Consider the following 16,908-nt stretch of genomic DNA (forward strand, 5'->3'; position numbering starts at 1 on the left):
ACCACACCCCACCTTGCACAGAATGCAAAAATACAAAGAAAAAAACACAAAAATTGAGCTTGGTTTGAGCAAGACATCATAAACACATGTTCACATTTTTGTGTTTCTTTTTTTTTTTTTGTACTGTTGCATTCTGTGTGGCCTCCCTCTCCTGCACACTTTGCTACTTTTTATTTACTTAGTTACAGCAGGGTTTTTGCTCACTTTTTCTCTTGTAGGTTTTATATGTTTTGTGACCAATGTGAACATGCGTTTATGTTCTGCATGTGTACCAACTCAAACCAAGCTCAATTTTTGTGGTTCTTTTTCTTTGTATTGTTGCATTGTGTGCAAGCTGGGGTGTGGCCTCCCTCTCCTGAGCTGGAAATTGTATATAAGGCTTCACCAGACTGGTGTCCACTGGTTGGGCCCAGTCCTTTTGTCTGCCCATATGCACACACTGACGTCAACAATGACATATGGTAAGATTTTAATATTAGACAGTGTAGGACTGTCCCGATCAGAGTTACATTGCTGTGGTGGGACGGCTTTTATGCTATTTTTTTATTAAAAAAAAGAGTAATACTAAAAGCTTTGTATTATTTAAATGCATGTTTTGCTTTTTTTATTTACTTAGTTACAGCAGGGTTTTTGCTCACTTTTACCCTTTTAGGTTTTAAATGTTTTGTGGTCAATGTGAACATGTGTTTATGTTCTGCATGTGTACCAACTGAAACCAAGCTCATTTTTGTGTTTTATTTTCTTTGTATTGTTGCATCTGTGCTTGTATGATCAAGAAAAGGTCCTGCGTGATGCATGTTTTCTTCTTTTCTAAAAACACAACAGAAACTAGAGCCTGGGTGACCTTGTGACTGATTCATAACTGTTAAAAATGTCTACTATAATGTACGTCCATTTTGCTATGAGGCTGATAGAAGAAGAAAATAGCATATCCTGTATAGAATGAAATATACCATGAAACTCAGAGTTACATGTTAAATGTGGAAGAAAATCCTGTATTTGTTATGCAATCAAAGTGGTTGCTAAAGCCATAGTGGGAGTAGGGGGAGGGGATTTAGTTACGGAAATTCCTAGACAAACTACACAGTCATTTCAAGTCCTAAAGTGTAAAGCCTGCCAACGACCTCTCAGCTTATGTAAAATCCTTACATTTCCCACAAAAAGAAAATGGTGTAATCTGCATCCTCTATTTGATCCAAGTTTTAAAAATTCTTTGGAAGTTACTGGAATAGAACAGGGGAGAGAAAAGCATACATTTCCTGTAAATCAGAAACAAAATGGTTATTATTGCAGGTCTCGGAACTGGAAAAGGGAAATTATATTTTGTAACTTTAAATGATCAAAGGATTGGCTACAAAACCTTTTAATGCCTTCTATAGGTCCTTGCTGAAGTCTACATGGAAGGAATCAAGACTATTTTCATCGTTCCCCTTAGTTCCCTGGTGGTATTGAGTAGGTAAAAGGGTAATGCCTGCTTCTCTAGGGGTCTAGGATAATAAAGAGGGCTGTTTCCTGCTTTCCATACATTCCAGGGTAATGTTTGAATCTTTAGTGGTCTAGGGTAGTAGTGGGAAAAATATCCCTGGTGGTCTAGTGTAATAAAAGAGGTTAAAGGGACCCAAGGACAGCATGAGTTAGAGCATCGCTTCATGAGTACAGCCAGGTAAGTTACTATCTAAAAGGCTCCAGTTTTTCAAACACTAAATAGTTTGAAGAGCCTACCAGGGACAATAGGGAGTGGTCTGAATAGTCCCAATGGCTTCTTAAAATACTACTTTAGTTCATTGACAGGTCTCTACCTATGTACATGTTCAGCCAGGGTCTGATTAATGCTACCTGTGGTTTAGGCAGCATGAATAGACAGACAGATTGCCTATAATGGTCTCTTCCATGGTGGTCAAGGGTAGAAAAGGGATTAGTACTTGCTTTTATGGTTGTCTAGGGTAATAAAGTTTAATTCTTGCTTTCCTAACTTCTAAAGCTATGGAAAAGTATTACTTTCAAGGTTGTCAAGGGTAGTAAAGGGTTTACTACTTGCTTCCATGATAGTCTATTGAGGTTAATTTCCTGGAAAACTAAAGTAATTGAGAGGTTTATTATCTGTTTTCCTGGTGGTTTGGGCTGATATAATGAGATTATGACTTGCTTCCCAGATGGCCTAGGGTAATGAAAAATCTTACAGTTTGCTTTGCTGGTAGTCCAAAATAATGGAGGGGTTACTATCTGTTTTCCTGTTAACTAAGAATATTGGCAGGATTGGTACTTGCACCATGGTGGTATATGGTAATTAAAATGGTAAACTTTTGCTTTCTTGGTTGTCCATGTGGTAATAAAGTGTACAATTTCCCTGGTGGACTAAGGTAATGAGCTAATTTACAGTGGGGAAAAAAGTATTTAGTCAGCCACCAATTGTGCAAGTTCTCCAACTTAAAAAGTGAGAGAGGCCTGTAATTGACATCATAGGTATACCACAACTGTGAGTCAAAATGAGAAAACAAATCCAGAAAATCACCTTGTCTGATTTGGCAAGATTTATTTTTCAAATTATAATGGAAATTAAGTATTTGGTCACCAAAAAACATGCAAGATTTCTGGCTCTCACAGACCTGTAACTTCTTCTTTAAGAGGCTCCTCTGTCCTCCACTCATTACCTGTAGTAATGGCACCTGTTTGAACTTGTTATCAGAATAAAAGACACCTGTCCACAACCTCAAACAGTCACACTCCAAAATCCACTATGGTGAAGACTAAAGAGCTGTCGAAGGACATCAGAAACAAAATTTTAGCCCTTCACCAGGCTGGGAAGATTGAGTCTGCAATAGACAAGCAGCTTGGTGTGATTAAATCAACTATGGGAGCAATAATAAAAAAAGGAGACATACAAGACCACTGATAATCTCCCTCGATCTGGGCTCCACGCAAGTTTTCACCCAGCGGGGTCAAAATGATCACAAGACCATTGAGCAAAAATGCCAGAACCTCACGGGGGGAACTAGTGAATGACCTGCATGGAGCTGGGACCACTGTAACAAAGGCTACCATCAGTAACACACTACACCACCAGGGACTCAGATCCTGCAGTGCCAGACGAGTCCCCCTGCGTAAGTAAGTACATGTCCAGGCCCCTCTGAAGTTTGCTAGAATGCATTTGGATTATCTAGAAGAGTATTGGGAGAATGTCATATGGTCTGATGAAACCAAAGTAGAAACATAACTCGTCATGTTTGGAGGAAACAGAATGCTAAGTTGCATCCAAAGAGCAACATACCTACTGTGAAGCATCATGTTTTGGGGTTGTTTCTCTGCAAAGGGACTAGGACGACTGATCTGTGTACATGAAAGAATGAAGAAGGCCATGTATCGTGACATTTTGACTGCAAAACTCCTTCCATCAGCAAGGGCATTGAAGATGAAATGTGGATGGGTCTTTCAGCATGATAATGATCCCAAGCACACCGCCAGGGAAACAAAGGAGTGGCTTCGTAAGAAGTAGAGATGAGCGACTTTGCCTTTTTTCTGGTCGAGTCGGGTTTCATGAAACTCGACTTTCGCAAAAGTCGGGTCGAACGAAATCTGCCGATTATCGTGAAAAGTCGAAGGCCGACTGAAACACGAAACACAATGCAAGTCAATGGGGAAGCAAAGTCGGCAGGGAGTGGAGGACAGGAAACATACCTACAGTGCCCTTTTGAATGCCAAAAACATCAATTCTGAATACTAAAGCTTTTCAACCTTAATTTACTTCATAATACTAGTTACGCACTGAAAAATGGGGGTTATTTGGCTAAATTTGTGGGGGGTAGGGCTGGCTCCAGGTTTTCATATGCCCTGGGCCAAAGAGCGCCCCTTTAACACATACCACTAGAGTTGAGCGACTTTTGTTTTTTTAGGGTCGAGTTTCGTTTCGTGAAACCCGACTTTTCCAAAAGTCGGGTCGAGCAAAATCGTCCGATTATAGGGAAAAGTCGGGGTCGTCACGAAACCCAATGTAAGTCAATGGGGAATAAAAGTCGGCAGTGAGAGGAGGACAGGAAACACACCTACAGTGCCCATTTGAATGCCAAAAGCATCAATTCTTCTTACTTAAGCTTGTCAACCTTAATTAACTTCATAATACAAGTTACGCACTGAAAAATGGGGGGTTATTTGGCTAAAGTTGTGGGGGGGGAGGGCTGGCTCCAGGTTTTCATGTGCCCTGGGCGAAAGAGCGCCCCTTTAACACATACCACAACTCATCATGCTCCGATACGGCAGAGAAATAGCGGTATAGTACAATGAAAAATACTTCACTTTTTACATCTCATGACGAGGCCCATCTATTTCTCCATACAGAATCATTGGTCCCATATAATGTTTGAAACAGTATATGATGAGCTCCACATAATGCTACAGTATATGTTGGTCCCCATGGATGAAGCTCCACTGTCTTATGGGCCCAAATAATGCTCCAAACATAATGGGCCCCATTTCTAATGCTCTAGTGTATAATGGGCCCTGTAAATGCTGCTCCAGTGTCTGATGTCCACCTTTGGAATGTTCCAGTGTATGGTGGGCCCCATCTATCATTCTCCAGAGTATAGTGCTCCCCAAAAATTGCTGTCCCAACATTGAAAACAATCAAATAAGTCACCTCGCTAGGGAATCCCTGTACTAGTCTGGACTCCTTGTCGTCCCCATCTTCCATCTCACTGCACAGTATTTCAACCTTGCAAGTGCTGTGATCCTGAGCAAGCAGGGGGGGCCCACTCGTTGGCGATGGCACTGGCACAGGACCTCTGATAGTACGGTGGTGTGTCTGATGGCGGGTGGGCCGAACCTGCACTTTCATCTGCAGCTTCCTCTTTGTCACCGTGTAAGATGGAACTGTATATGGGAAGGGTAACCTGAGTTTCATCAGGGTCAGATTCAGGCCGTGTAGCGTGCGAGGGGAATGTAGTGGTCTGGGTCAATGTACCAGCAGATTCATCGAGCAGTGGCTGGGCATCAGTGCACTTGTGTCGCCCCAGGAGTACGGTCACCACAGTGGCATTACCTTCTTCCTAGGGAGTGTGATGTCATGCTTGGGAGCAACAAACGATCTCTCTAGCAGGTTAACTGATTGGGCGGCATTATTCCCACGAGTCATGACCCTCCAAACAGCGTTCATGAAGGCAAAGTGTTTGTTTTACGTGGGCAGTATGGTTGCAAAGCTGAACCTTAAAGGAATGTCCAGAAGGGCACCACCAGGAGTGGAGCCTACGGTTAAATTCGACTCCACCTGGGAAGCCTCAACCATGCCAGCTACAGAACAGATGCACACATTGCAAGCTTAATTCCGTTAACGAACGAGACTCCGTCATGCCCCGCGGTCCGAGTCCGGCTTACTAGAGGGACACGTGAGGCTCTGGCACATGAGATTGGCCAATAACTGGTGTGTCATGCCCTTACATGTCCGTGGCTGCACGTGCGCTACACTGAAAAGGCCAGCGTTTGTCGCTTACAGGTGCAGATAACCCGCTGAACAACATTAGTGATGGGGATCACTGATTACAATTATTACCCGCGAACAATGATTTCCCAGTAAGTGCAGGTCAACCGCAGTTCTGGAATTAGGCCTAACCGTCATTCCTGAAAAAATGAAAAACTTGCGTATGCAAACCACAGGTGCTGTAGCTTGCTTAACAGCTCGCCAGCCGTTCTCACGCCCAGTATGGATTACACGTGATTGCACAAAGGTGAGAAAGGGTACCGTATCCCCAGATAACATGTATGGATAGTGTACACATTCAAAATATATGTCTATACATCAGGAGGCAGGCTCAGACGGTGTTAGGCCCAGTATGGATTGCACGTGATTGCACAAAGGTTAGAAAGGGTACCGTATCCCCAGATAACATGTATGGATAGCGTACACATTCAAAATATATGTCTATACATCAGGAGACAGGCTCAGACGGTGTTAGGCCCAGTATGGATTGCACGTGATTGCACAAAGGTGAGAAAGGGTACCGTATCCCCAGATAACATGTATGGATAGCGTACACATTCAAAATATATGTCTATACATCAGGAGGCAGGCTCAGACGGTGTCAGGCACAGTATGGATTTGACGGCCCAGACTACACAGCGGAGGAGCAGGGAGAGGTAAAGATTGCAAATGCTGGGGCCCTGCCCAAGCAAGGGGGGCCCACTCGTGGGCGTCGGTACTGGCACTGGGCCCCTCATAGTACGGCGGTGTGTCTGACGGCGGGTGTGCACCACCACCGTCAGAGACACTTGATTGCACTATGAGGGACCCTGTGCCAGTGCCCGCGCCCGCGCCCAAGTGTCGGCCTACCCACCTGTCCAGGGCAACGGCACTCGCACTGTGTCGTGCACTAGGTGGTGACCCCGGCCATGGGGGGGGGGGGAGGCAGCACAGTTAGGGAGTTTTAGAAAGTGGCATATGTTGATATTGGACATTCAGCTGATGCAAAAGGTGAAATAGGTCAAGTCCCAGGAAGAGGTGGACCAAAGCAAGCCATATTTCTGTCACCCTATGTGTCATCAGGGGAAGGTGGGACAAAATCCTTGGAAACCCATGCATGGTTCATTTTAATGAAGGTTAGATCATCCACATTTTGGGTTGACAGACGGGTCCTTTTTTCTGTCAGGATTGATCCAGCTGCACTGAAGACTCTTTCCGATAGCACACTTGCAGCTGGGCAAGCGAGCTCCTGTAAGACATATTGTGCCAATTCAGGCCAGGTGTCCAGTTTAGCGGCCCAATAGTCAAAGGGGAATGACCTGTGTGGGAGAACATCGATATGGGAGGAAAAGTAGTTTGTAACCATAGTTGACAACTGCTGTCTCCTGTCACTTTCCATCGATGCTGTATTACCAGTTGTGTGAGCGGTACTTGAAAAATCAGTCCACAACATTGTTATGAAACCCCTGTCTCCAACACCACTTCTGCTGTGTGCACCACGAACACCTCTGCCAAGCTGCCCCCGGCCCGTACGGCTCGTGTGAGAACCATCACCGCTGCTGTGTGCTGGGAATGCCTCAAGCAACCGATTTACCAGAGTTGCTTGTTTATTAGCCAATATTAGGTCAAGGTTCTCCTGTGGCATGATGTTTTGTAATTTGCCTTTATAGCGTGGATACAGGATGCTGGCCAACCAGTAGTCGTCATCGTTCATCATTTTGGCAATGCGGGGGTCCCTTTTTAGGATCTGCAAGGCATAATCTGACATGTGGGCCAATGTTCCCGGTGTCAATGATGCACTGCGAGTGCTGGTTGGAGGAGCACTTTCTGGCAAATCCACATCCCTCCAGTCACGCACAAACCCTGTACCAGACCTTGCCACGCCAACATTTTCACTTGCCCCACGAGATGCATCCTCCTCCCCTAAGTAATCATCCCCATCATCATCCTCCTCCTCCTCTTCTTCCACCACCTCGTCCAGGAGAGGTCCCTGAGCAGACAATGGCTGAATGTCATCAAGGAATCCCTCCTCCTCATCAACATTGGCTGCAGAAGCCTGCTCCTTAAGGTGCGTCAAAGTTTGCATGAGCAGACGCATAAGTGGGATGCTCATGCTTAGGATGGAGTCGTCTGCGCTTACCAGCCGTGTGCATTCCTCAAAACACTGAAGGACTTTACAGAGGTCTTTCAGCTTCGACCACTGCACACCTGTCAACTCCATGTCTGCTCTCAAAGTGCCTGGCCGTGTATCCTCCCACAAATGCATTATGGCCTGCCTCTGCTCGCACAGCCGCTCCACCATGTGCAGGGTGCAGTTCCACCTTGTTGCAATGTCGATAATGAGGCGGTGGTTGGGAAGGTGGAGCAATCGCTGCAGCTTCTGCATACGAACGGAGTGTACAGGCGACCGGCGGATGTGCACGCACAGTCTTCGCACCATCTGGAGCAGGGCTGTTAACTCCGGATAATTTTTGAGGAAGCACTGCACCACCAGGTTCAAGGTGTGAGCCAAGCAAGGTATGTGGCTGAGTTTTGAAAGGGCTATGCCTGCCACAAAATTACGGCCGTTATCACTAACTACCTTGCCTGCCTCAAGATGTACACTGCCCAGCCATGACTCAGTTTGTCGCTGAAAGTACTCGGCCAGCACCTCGGCGGTGTGTCTGTCGCCCAAACACATCATCTGCAACACAGCCTGCTGACGCTTTCCACTAGCTGCTCGATAGGGGGACACATCGTGTGCAACAGTGGCAGCTGCAGATGGAGTGCTCGTACGACTGCGCTCTGTGGACGAGCTTTCGTTTCTGGAGAAGGAGGAGGAGGGTCGAACGCCTACAGCCAACTGTTTCCTATACCGTGGGCTAGGCAGCACTGTCCCACCACCGCTGTCCCCTGTGGACCCTGCATCCACCACAATAACCCAGTGCGCAGTGATGGACACGTAACGGCCCTGGCCATGCCGACTAGACCATGCATCAGTTGTGAGGTGCACCTTTCCGCTCACTGACTGCTTGAGTGCATGGACAATGCGGTCTTTCACATGATGGTGGAGGGCTGGGATGGCTTTGCGAGAGAAGAAGTGGCGACTGGGTAGGTCATAGCATGGTACTGCATAGGCCATGAGTTCGCGGAAAGCTGTGCTTTCCACCAACCGAAAGGGCATCATCTCAAACGAGATTAGTTTGGCAATGTGGGCGTTCAAACCCAGTGTACGCGGATGAGAGACTGAGTACTTTCTTGACCTACTCATAGTGTCTGGGAGGGTGAGCTGGACTTGAGAGCTGCATATGGTGGAAGTAGCGGTGGACAGGGTGGACTGAGAGAGGGTTGATGATGGTGATGGAGTTGTTGTTCTTTCTGATGGCCTAGAATCAGTCTTTCGTTGATATAACAGTGGGATTCCCTGACTGCTGTGGCATTGCAACGACACCTCAACATTTGCTGCTGTGCTAACCGGTGGGCTTACAGTGGGGGAAACAATGTAGCGTTGCTGACTACCTTCGTTGTGATCAGTTGCACATGTGGCACTTGAGGTTTGGTGTTGTGTCCACGCTTGCAAGTGCATGCTGGTTAAATGTCTAAGCATGCAACTGGTATTCAAATTTTTCAGATTTTTCCCTCGGCTAAAGGTCTTTGCGCACTTCTTACAGATAACCTTGGCCTGATCATGAGGATTTTGTTCAAAAAAGTGCCACACTGCACTCTTCCTACTTTGGCAGACATTTTGCGGCCTAGCACGCTGTGATATTTTGACCCTCTGGACAAGCTGTCCAGCAACTCTTTTGATGTTTGGAACCTGTCTTTGGAGTGCTCCGGGCCTGCCAGATAACAGCTGTTGCGATGTCGATGTCTGCTGTGGATGCTCCTCATCTGAGCTATTGGAAGCAGCACCCTCTTCCCCCAATGGATGCCAATCTGGGTCAACAACTGGGTCATCCATCACCTCCTCTTCTATGTCATGTGCACCTTCCTCTGTGTCACCGTGTATGGCGGTATAGTGTGCGGGAAGGTGCACCTGAGTCTCATCAGGGTCAGAATCTGGCTCTGTACACTGCGAGGACAATGTAGTGCTCTGAGTGAATGTACCAGCAGAATCATCCATCAGCGGCTGTGCATCAGTGCACTCCATGTCAGATTCATCTTGGCCTGGGTAATTCACCATTTCACTTGATAATCCAGGCATGGTATGTGAAAACAGCTCCATGGAGTAATCAGTAGTATGGCCTGCATCATCCTTCCATCTTGGTTGGGGTGAAGGACACAAGGAAAGGTGTGGTTCATGAACATGAGCCTCCAATGACGACTCAGTGCTTTTACTTTTTACAACTGAAGAAGAGGAGGCGATAGAGCTGGAGGCTGAGTCAGCAATGTAAGACAAAACTTTTTCCGGATGCTCTGGCTTTAAAAGCGGTTTGCCAACTCCTAGAAAACTAAGCGTTCGAGGCCTTATGTAGCCAGATGATGACGCAGGCTCAACACCTCCTGCATTCGGTCCTATTTTGCTCTTGCCACTACCATCAGATCCACCACCAACACCATCATTACCAGCTGCCAACCCCCGCCCAATTCCACGGCCTCTTCCACCAGCCTTCCTCATTTTTGGTAGAAATGTAGACAAAATCCAACAAACTATATAGTATGTAAAACAAGGTACAAGGTGTCTATAGGACAGGGGAGAATTTTAATTTCTGCACACACTTGTGGACACTGGACACTTATGGATTGTGTGAGGCCCACTGAGTATCTGAGCGCTCTGTCACAGGCTCGATGGCAGAGCTGTGACCAAAGTGACTAGAGGATAAGGGAGATTTTTAATTTCTGCACACACTTGTGGACACTGGACACTTATGGATTGTGTGAGGCCCACTGAGTATCTGAGCGCTCTGTCACTGGTCACAGCTCTGCCATCGAGCCTGTGACAGAGCGCTCAGATACTCAGTGGGCCTCACACAATCCATAAGTGTCCAGTGTCCACAAGTGTCTGCAGAAATTCAAAATCTCCCTTATCCTCTAGTCACTTTGGTCACAGCTCTGCCATCGAGCCTAAGTGACTAGAGGATAAGGGAGATTTTTAATTTCTGCACACACTTGTGGACACTGGACACTTATGGATTGTGTGAGGCCCACTGAATATCTGAGCGCTATGTCACAGGCAGAAATTGGCTAGTGTATCACAAACTACAAGGTGTATGTAGAATTGGGCAGAATTGGAATCTCCCTAGAGTGCAGGTCTGTAAGAACGGAACATGTCCTCGACTTATTCTCACAGAGTGACTCACTGAGAGCTTCACTGTGGCTGTGATAACAGCCGTTACACGGTACTGTGTGAGGAGCGTACACCGCTGTATGGTGTGAAAAAATGCACGCTCAGTACCTCAGCAGGACAAAAAAAAAAATTGTGATTGCTTTTAAAAAAGCAGTTTGCGGAGCAGTGGGTAAACAGCAATGCAGGAATGTCAGGAAGCCTTAGAAGGCAGCCCAACAACCAACACCACTGATACACCACTATATAGCCTCCCCTTGCACTGCACAGTGACTGGTGTGTTGTACAGGCAAAATCGCTAGCAGCAGAAGCAGTTTTTGGTGTCTTCTTCCCTGCCTAACGCTCTCCCTACAAAATCATCAGCAGCAGCAGCTCTCTCTATTCTGAGATCAGCATGAGTAACATGGCGGTCGGCGTGCACGCCCTTTTATACCCCCTGTGACGCCCACCAAAGCAAGCCAATCACTTGCATGCCCTTCTGAAAGATGGTGGTGACCCGTGCCTATGTCATCACGTTGCCCACAGTGTCCGTGGATCCTGATTGGCTGAAAAAGAGCGCAAAACAAACTTTTGAAACGCGACTTTGGCGCGTAAGTCGCCGACCTCGTGGCCGACCTCATCCTAGGGTCGGTTTTCGTTTCATGAAACCCGACTTTGCCAAAAGTCGGCGACTTTTTAATTTTTTTCGACCTGTTTCGCTCAACTCTACATACCACAACTCATGATGCTCCGATACTGCAGAGAAATAGCGGCATAGTACAATGAAAAATACTTCACTTCTTACATCTCATGACTGATATCCATTTTTAATAGCTCCAAAAATGAACAGTATATTACTCCATACAGTATTATGGCCACCGCATAGTGCGCTATACAGAGTAATGAAGCCCATATATTTCTCCATACAGAATCATTGGTCCCATATAATGTTTGAAACAGTATATGATGAGCTCCACATAATGCTACAGTATATGTTGGTCCCCATGGATGAATGTTATGAGCTCATTTTCTGCTCCACCAGTTGAGAGTTCCCCTTCCGTTCTCCCTCTGGTGGTGACGGGAGGTAGTGAGGTTGGTTTAAGTGGTAGTGATCTGCCACCTGGTGAGGAAGATGATTGGATCTCTGGAGTATCAGACTGGATATAAGACAGCCGACGCCCTATCCTGTTGCTGGTGATTCAGTCTGCTTCTCAGGTTTAGGACTCAGCTCTGTTCCAGTCTCTCAAGATAAGTTTGTTTTTTTGCTAATTTTCATACTTGCTCTTGTTGGTCTTTTCAGTTTTTTGTGTGGTCAGCCAGCCCGGCTGAGCTGTGCTGAATTTAAACTCTTATTTGCCAAATTGCCTTTTTTTTTGTCCCTTGTTAGATTGGCCTCCTTTTTGCTCTGTCTCAGAATATTTCAGAGTGCTGATATAGTGGGAGAAGTCTAGTGACTTCAGGGTTAATTTTGCTATCAGTTGTGTTGGGACATTTTGTAGGGTTTTTTCGAAACCCTCCAGAAGCAAAAGCTCGTCCACAGAGCGCAGTCGCACGAGCACTGCATCAGCAGCTGATGGTGGTGCACATGATGTATCCCACTATCGATCAGCTAGTGGAAAGCGTCAGTAGGCTGTGTTGCAGATGATGTGTTTGGGCGACAGACACGGCGGAGGTACTGGCTGACTACTTTCAGCGACAAACTGAGTCATGGCTGGGCAGTCTACATCTTGAGGCAAGCAAGGTAGTTAGTGATAACGGACTGAATTTTGTGTCAGCCATAGCCCTTTCAAAACTCAGACACATACCTTGCTTGGCTCACACCTTGAACCTGGTGGTGCAGTGCTTCCTCACTAATTATCCGGAGTTAACAGGCCTGCTCCATAAGGTTCGAAAACTGTGCTTGCACATCCGCCGGTCACTGGTACACTCCAGTCGTATGCAGAAGCTGCAGCGATTGCTTCACCTTCCCAAGCACCGCCTAATTATCGACGTTGCAACAAGGTGGAACTCCACCCTGCACATGGTTGAGTGGCTGTGCAAACAGAGGCATGCCATAATGCATTTGTGGGAGGATACACGGGCAGGCACTTTGAGGGCAGACATGGAGTTGACAAGTGTGCAGTGGTCGAAGCTGAAAGACCTCTGTAAAGTCCTTCAATGTTTTGAGGAATGCTGGTAAGCGCAGACGACGCCATCATAAGCATGAGCATCCCACTTATGCATCTGCTCATGTAAATTTTGATGCACATCAAGGAGCATAGTTTCATGAAACCCGACTTTGGCGAAAGTCGGCGACTTTTGAATTTTTTCGACCCGTTTCGCTCAACTCTAGTAAGAAGCATATAAACATCTTGAAGTAGCCTAGCCAATCTCCAGATCTCAACCCCATAGAAAATGTTGGGGGATTTAAAAGTCCATGTTGACCAGCGACAGGCCCAAAACATCACTTCTCTAGAGGAGATCTGCATGGTGGATTTCATGACTCTGGACAGGATGGTTCCGCCTCCATCCTGGACAAGTCAGGGTCAATTCTAGTTCGCCTCTCATTGGTTCTGGGGCGGCTATTTAATGTTGGCAGTTCCTGGATTTGGTGTTGGTGATACTTCTGTATACTTGGTTTGTGGTTGCTGACCCAGGTTACTTATCCTTAAATGTTGTGCCTCTGTGCGTGTGTGCTTTGCTGTGCATGACCTGGTTTGTCCCCTGACTTTTGCCTCTGTATCCTGCATTGTACTGTCCTGTCCTTCCTAGTTATCTAACCCCTTGGCTCGTCTCTGTTTACTCTCTCTTTGCCTTATCCCTAGGTACCTTGCTCTCGTCTGGTTTTTGACCCTCGACTCTCCTTTGACTATGTTAACTTTCTGTGCCCTGTACTCCACGCACTCAGCTGCCTTCCCTGTCCTCACGAGTGGTGACTCCCCCTCCCTGGTCACGTGACTGCTTAGTTCCAGGTCCTGTGCTCACTGCTTAGTCTCGGGTCCTTGCACACTGCGTGCCTTGTTCCTCGACTCCATGCGCTCGTTCACGTGCCCCCTGATAGTGCCCCCTAGGCTGTCCCAGTGACACCATCGATGTCATTACAGAGGAATGGGCCAACATACCACCAACAGTGTGTGCCAACCTTGTGAAGACTTACAGAAAACATTTGTCATTGCCAACAAAGGATATATAACAAAATATTGAGATTAACTTTTGTTAATGACCAAATACTTATTTTCCACCATAATTTGAAAAATAAATCTTGCCAAATCAGACAAGGTGATTTTCTGGATTTGTTTTCTCACTTTGACTCTCAAAGTTGTGGTCTACCTATGATGTCAATTATAGGCCTCTTGTTATTGTAAGGTGACATTAAGCACGGTTAATAATGGAGAGGTGTCAATAATATACCTATTCATATTAATCTTACAGTATGAAAGGGTTAATAAAACACACAGACATAAAGAATAAATTATTTTAATGAAATAATTAAACACACTGGTTTCCCATCTTTAATAAATTCCCAATCCCTCGTTCTCCTGTCCGGGGACTGCTGTGGGATCTACACTGCTCAAAAAATAAAGGGAACACTTAAACACCACAGTTTAACTCCAAGTCAATCGATTACATTTCTGTGAAATCAACCTGTCCATTTATGAAGCAATACTGACTGTGAATCAATATCTCCTGCTGTTGTGCAAATGGAACAGACAACAGGTAGAAATGATCAGCAATTAGTAAGACACCCCCCATAAAGGAGTAGTCCTGCGGAAGGGTGACCAAAGACCATTTCTCTGCTCATATCCTTTTTGGTTGTTGTGGGCCACACACACTACTGAGCATCATTTCCTTGTCTTGAGTCATTTCCACTGAAATTGGATCAGCCTGTAATTTATTATTCCACTTTGATTTTGAGTATCATTCCAAATCCATACCTCAGTGGGAGATTAATTTTGATTTACATTGATCATTTTTATGTTTTCCTGTTCTCAATGCATTCCACTATGTAGTGAATAAAGATTTGAAACTAATATTTCATTCAGTAATATCTAGGTTGTGGTGTTTTAGCATTCCCTATATTTTTTTAAGCACTGTATATTTGTTTAGAGAAATATATTTATTCAGAAATTATGGTCAGAATTAGTATTGATGGGTTCTGCATTCTTTATTTATTTAGACTGTGTGGGGTCTATAATGGTATGTTTCCACGTTCAATATTTGCTGTGGATTGGACGCTGCATACAGCTGAAGCGTCCAATCCGCAGCGGCCAGATGTTACAGCATAGTGGATGGGATTTTATAAAATCCCATTTCCACTATGCGTTCAAAGACGCAGGTGGCAGACTTGCGTATACGCACATGCGGTGCGTCTTTATAGACCGCAGCATGTCTATTTATCACCGTCCTATGCATAGGATGCGGTGATACCACATGTGTTCAATGAACACATGCGGAATCACCGCGTTTACAAAAGCCGGCAGCGCTTTGGACAGAGCACGGATCTGCTGCATTCAAAACGCTGTCAATACTGAATGTGGAAACATACCCTAATAGTTTTGGGGGTCTGTATTTATTACAGTAGTCTGATCTAGGTTTGTATCTTGCTAGTAGTGAGACTGATCTGGGGCCTGTACTTGTTTAGGTGTCTGACAAGACATTTGTATTTTTTACGGGGCCTTTATAGGTTTTTGTATGTATTTAGGTGGTCTGGTTTGGGTTCTGAGTTTATTCATGCGAGACTATGACCCAAATATCTTGGGTTGTTGTACAATTTATAAATGGGAAGGGTAAATGGTAACATTTGTTTGGCACGTTTTACACACCACGTGATAACTTATTACTACCTTTTTAATAAATGTATGCATATTGTATGCTGTATGCATGCAATATGCATATCGATATGCCCATTCTCCTCATACAGATTGCAGATCCCTGATCTTACCACAAAACTAGCAGTAGCAGTGGAGCGTGCCTACGATGTTCCTAGACGCCTCATCACGGCCGGAGGAATACATAAGCCTAAAGCAAGAAAAGGGAAAACTAACTGCCCCAGAGCAGACCGCAAAGGAATAGATAGCCCCCACACATGTATTGACGGTGAAATAAGATGAAGGCACAAACACAGGCAGGAAAATAGGCTGAGCAAATGATGGGACCCAAACTAACTAGAAAGGGAAGACACTGTCTGCAACCTGCAAAAAACCCTACAAAAATAATGTCCAACACTTCTGATAGCAAAATTAACCCTGAAGTCACTAGACTTCTCCCACTATATCAGCACTCTGAAATATTCTGAGACAGAGCAAAAAGAGACCGAACTAGTAAGGGACAAAAAGCCAATTGGCAAAATACCGATAAATAAGAGTGGAAATTCAGCTCAGCCCCCAGCCGGGGCTGGCAGACCACACAAAAAACTGAATAGACCAACAAAATCCAGTGTGAACATTAGCAGAAAAACTTAGCTTTAGATGACTGGAACAGAGCTGAAAACCAAGAACTGACAAGCCAGAAGGAATCAACAGCAACTGAATAGGGCACCGGCTGTTTAAATCCAATCTGAGAATCGTGAGATCCAATAGTCATCCTCATTCTCAGGTGGCAGATCTCCACCGATCAAACCAGCCGCGCCACCTCCCGTCACCACCAGAGGGAGTCCAGAAGGGGAACTCACAACTGGTGAACCCGAGAATGAACTCACAACAGTACCCCCCCTTGAGGAGGGGTCACCGAACCCTCATCCACGCCAACTGGCCGATCAGGATGGGCCCGGTGAAAAGCACGAACCAATCTATTGGCATGAATATCGGAGGCAGAGACCCAAGAATTATCCTCCTGACCATAACCCTTCCATTTGACCAAATACTGGAGTCTCCGTCTAACCAAACGAGAATCCAATATTTTCTCTACCTCATATTCCACATTGCCTTCGACCAACACAGGGTCAGGAGGTGCTGCCATAGGAACCACTGGCTCAACAAACCTCTTAAACAGAGATTTGTGAAATACGTTATGGATCTTGAGCGTAACTGGAAGAGCCAATCGAAATGAAACAGGATTAAGAATTTCCAAAATCTTATAAGGACCAATAAATCTTGGCTTAAATTTAGGAGATGCAACCTTCATAGGAATATTCTTAGATGAAAACCAAACCATTTCTCCCACTTTAAACCGGGGACCAATGGTCCTATGCCGGTTGGAAAATCGCTGGGCCTTTTCCTGAGAGAGTGACAACTTATCCACC

At 45.6% G+C, this 16,908-nt stretch overlaps 1 long non-coding RNA gene across 1 annotated transcript in view; it reads left to right on the forward strand.

The window, feature by feature from the left end:
- The first annotated feature begins 412 nt into the window (after positions 1–412).
- The window catches only part of LOC141092212 (uncharacterized), a 155,059-nt gene continuing 138,563 nt past the window's right edge, over positions 413–16,908 (forward strand). The window contains exon 1 of the long non-coding RNA XR_012232706.1: positions 413–461. This is a non-coding gene — a long non-coding RNA (uncharacterized lncRNA). The remainder of the gene's footprint in view (positions 462–16,908) is intronic.

Source organism: Dendrobates tinctorius, unplaced genomic scaffold (assembly GCF_039654945.1).
Source record: "Dendrobates tinctorius isolate UK_male_01 unplaced genomic scaffold, ASM3965494v1 ptg000058l, whole genome shotgun sequence".
NCBI lineage: Eukaryota > Metazoa > Chordata > Amphibia > Anura > Dendrobatidae > Dendrobates > Dendrobates tinctorius.